General features: G+C 36.4%; 1 protein-coding gene across 3 annotated transcripts in view; it reads right to left on the bottom strand.

The window, feature by feature from the left end:
* LOC106884320 (potassium channel subfamily K member 4) overlaps nucleotides 1-3,645 on the bottom strand; it is a 197,680-nt gene that overhangs the window by 152,542 nt on the left and 41,493 nt on the right. Inside the window, exon 2 of one of the 3 annotated variants that reach the window (XM_052971308.1) lies at nucleotides 1,614-1,752. The exons of the other annotated variants lie outside the window; for them this stretch is intronic. The gene's annotated coding sequence lies outside the window, so the exon portion shown is untranslated. The remainder of the gene's footprint in view (nucleotides 1-1,613; nucleotides 1,753-3,645) is intronic. 3 annotated transcript variants of the gene reach the window in all.

Here is a 3,645-nt window from a genome sequence, read left to right on the forward strand (position 1 = left end):
CCCAGTGGTTAGGGCAGCGGACTCGCGGTTTCGATTCCCAGACAGGGCGTTGTGAGTGTTTATTGAACGAAAACACCTAAATCTCCACGAGGCTCCGGCGAACCCTGCTGTACTCTTTCACCACAACTTTCTCTCACTCTTACTTCCTGTTTCTGTTGTGCCTGTAATTCAAAGGCTCAGCCTTGTCACACTGTGTCACGCTGAATATCTCCGAGAACTACGTTAAGGGTATACGTGTCTGTGGAGTGCTCAGCCATTGGCACGTTAATTTCACGAGCAGGCTGTTCCGTTGATCGGATCAACTGGAACCCTCGACGTCGTAAGCGACGGAGTGCCAACAAATTTATTTACTTACTTTACCTGTACAAAGCACTTTCATATGTTTGTCCGGAATTCTCATACTTGCTCTCAGACTTTTAGCTAGCCGAGGGCGGCGAGCTGGCAGAAAAAAAAAAAGATGGGAATGTATATCATATATGATGCATGGACGGCAGAGAAATATATGCTGTGCATCACATATGATACACAGGAGAGGTAAATAGTTAATTTCATATTTTCATAATTTTTCCTTTGCGCAATTTATGAGCCGTTCTTCAAAACCAATAGCCTTAAATTCTGTCCATTCCAATTTTCACATATCTACCAATAAGTAGATTTCTGTAAAACAATGTCTGTGGTCACATGCTGTTTGTTTTATCTTTTGTTTTTGTTCTCTACATTTTGTTCTCTACATTACATACCTTCAGGGGGTTCAAATTTTAATATCATCAACGAAAACAAATTCCTCTTAAATTTAATAACTATTGTTTAGCATATTACATATTTTTGCTTTTAGTAACAACACTTACTGCACACATATCTATTTTATTGATTTGATACATTAATGTATAGGACAAGAATTTTAAAAATGATATTTGCATGTTATTTTATTCGCTTATTATTTCTATAACTTACATCGAGTTTTTGACCGAATTTTTTTTTAAAAACCACTATTATGCTGTGTTCTTAATACAGGAGCTTTTACATTACACACGTACGCGTTAACACACACACACATACACACACACACACACACACACACCCATAATTCATTTATCTATTTGCTTGCCAGCACATTTTGCGATATATGTTATTGGCTCTGTTATGTGTGTTTTTCACACCTTTGCATCGGATTCCCATAAATTTTATTTTTACTTAGATATGTCCCGCTAAGTTAAACCGCTTGCTATTAATCCTAACGTTGTAAACACGAATTTATTTATTAAATCAATTTATCTGTGGTTGTAACGCTGGTAACACATATCTGACTCAGAAAGGTATTGTGTATTCTATTAATTGGTTCAGTCATTTGACTGTGGCCATGCTAGAGCACCGCCTTTAGTCGAAAAAACCTACCCCAGGACTTATTGTTTGTAAGCCTAGTACTTATTTTATCGGTCACTCTTGCCGAACCGCTAAGTTACGGGGACGTAAGCACACCAACATCAGTTGTCAAGCGATGGTGGGGAGACAAACACAGACACACAAACATATACATACACACATACACACACACACACACACACACACACACACACACACACACACACACATATATATATATATATACATACGACGGACTTCTTTCAGTTTCCGTCTACCAAATCCATTCACAAGACTTTGGTCGTCCCGAGGCTATAGTAGAAAACACGTGCCCAAGTTGCTACGCAGTGGGACTGAACCCGGAACCATATGGTTACCATACAGCCGCATCTATATACAAAGAATAAATTAAAATAAAACATAAAACGCTAGAAAGAAAGAAACAAGCGGAAGAAGAACAGCTGACTTACAATTAAATATTTCCCCTTTTTATAGACATTATGAAATGGAAGATTTTATTTAAAATAGTTCCACTTTATTTTGTTAAATTGAGCTTGGATCACTTAATATCTTATCTTTTATTTGTTTCAATAAACCGCCTTGCACAGTTTTTGTTGGATGAATCGACCCCAGTGTTTATTTTCTTTAAAGTAAAGGAACTTATTCTATCGGTCTCTTACGCCGAACCGCTAGGTTACGGGGCTGTAAACACACCACCATCGGTTGTCAAGTGATGCTGGGGGACAAACATGAATACAAAGACACATATATTTATACATTTATATATATATATATATATATATATATATATATATACGACAGGCTTCTTTCAGTTTCCGTCTACTAAATTCACTCATAAGGCATCGATCGGCCCGATGCTATAGTAGAAGACACTTGTCCAAAATTCCACGCAGTGGGACTGAACCCAGGATCATTTGGTTGGGAAGCAAGCTTCTTACCACGCAGCTACGCCCGATATATTTATTTTCAATTATTTTGCTGGGAGAGGAGGTTGTCGATTACACTGACCTAGTTATATGACAGGTAATTCATTTCATCGATCCTGAAGGGAAGAAGGGCAAAGTTAAACTTGGCGGAATTTGAACACAAACCATAAAGTACAAGAAGAAATACCACAGGATATCATTTCCGACGCTCTCACGATTACAGCAACGTCCCACCCTCATCATCTACAATTCATATTTAATCTTACTTTGTTTATATTTCAGTCTTCTTTTAAAGCTATTTGCATTTTAACATAATAATTTAGTTATACGTAAAGATAATTGTTTCTTGTTATAACCTAAATATATTAATCTAATGTTTTAGTAGGTTAAACATATAAACATGTCATTGTTTTTTCATAATTCCAGCTATTTTCGTAAAATTTTTGTTTAATGAGAACTTTTTACATCGTTTTTAAAATACTTACCGCCACTCGCCTTATAAGTATTTCATACACATTCGACTGTGCTTTATTTTCTCTTACTGTCATATGAAATATATTGAATTCAGTATTAATACGGATATATTTCTTTATTATATACTAAAGTTCAATAGCTAATTTAATTTACATTGAATACGTATTTTAATGCAAATTTTATCTGATTTTATTATAAATAGAATACTCAGCATTATGTACAAATATATTCGGAGCAGTGTCTTCGTGTTGGTTGTTATAATCACAACATTTCAGTAATTGTACACGCAGACCTTCTCGAGACTCTTCACAAATATACTGTGTTAAAAGCACAATATATATCGGAGCGAGACGAACATCGTCCCAGCAGTGACCAACGAGAACGTCAGACCCGTTTCGGGATGCTTAAGCCTTTTCAATTATGTGTACTCACTTGTCACATTCCTTGACGAAACCCCTCTCTGATATATAGGAAACAGTGAGTAATAAATTTTCTGATTGCGAAGATGCACCGAGCTTAATAAAAGCTTGGTGTAGGTAGCTGAAACGACGTTAGATTAAAATAGCTATCTGTGTATCATACTTAACGTATATACAACGCTCACTCACCCCTTCATTATTCAGAATTAGCAGACGAAAGGAGTTAGTGTGCACGCACGCACAGACACACATATATACATATGCATATTTAAATATGTATGTACAAACATACGTGTGTGTATATATATGTGTGTGTAGATAGATGCGTGTATTTGTTAGTGTCTGTGTGTCTGTGTGTATGTGTGTATCTGTGTGTGTGTGTATGTGTGTGTATCTGTGTGTGTGTGTGTGTGTGTGTGTGTGTGTGTGTGTGTGTGTGTGTG

The sequence above is a fragment of the Octopus bimaculoides genome, chromosome 1 (assembly GCF_001194135.2).
Source record: "Octopus bimaculoides isolate UCB-OBI-ISO-001 chromosome 1, ASM119413v2, whole genome shotgun sequence".
Classification (NCBI taxonomy): Eukaryota; Metazoa; Mollusca; class Cephalopoda; order Octopoda; family Octopodidae; genus Octopus; species Octopus bimaculoides.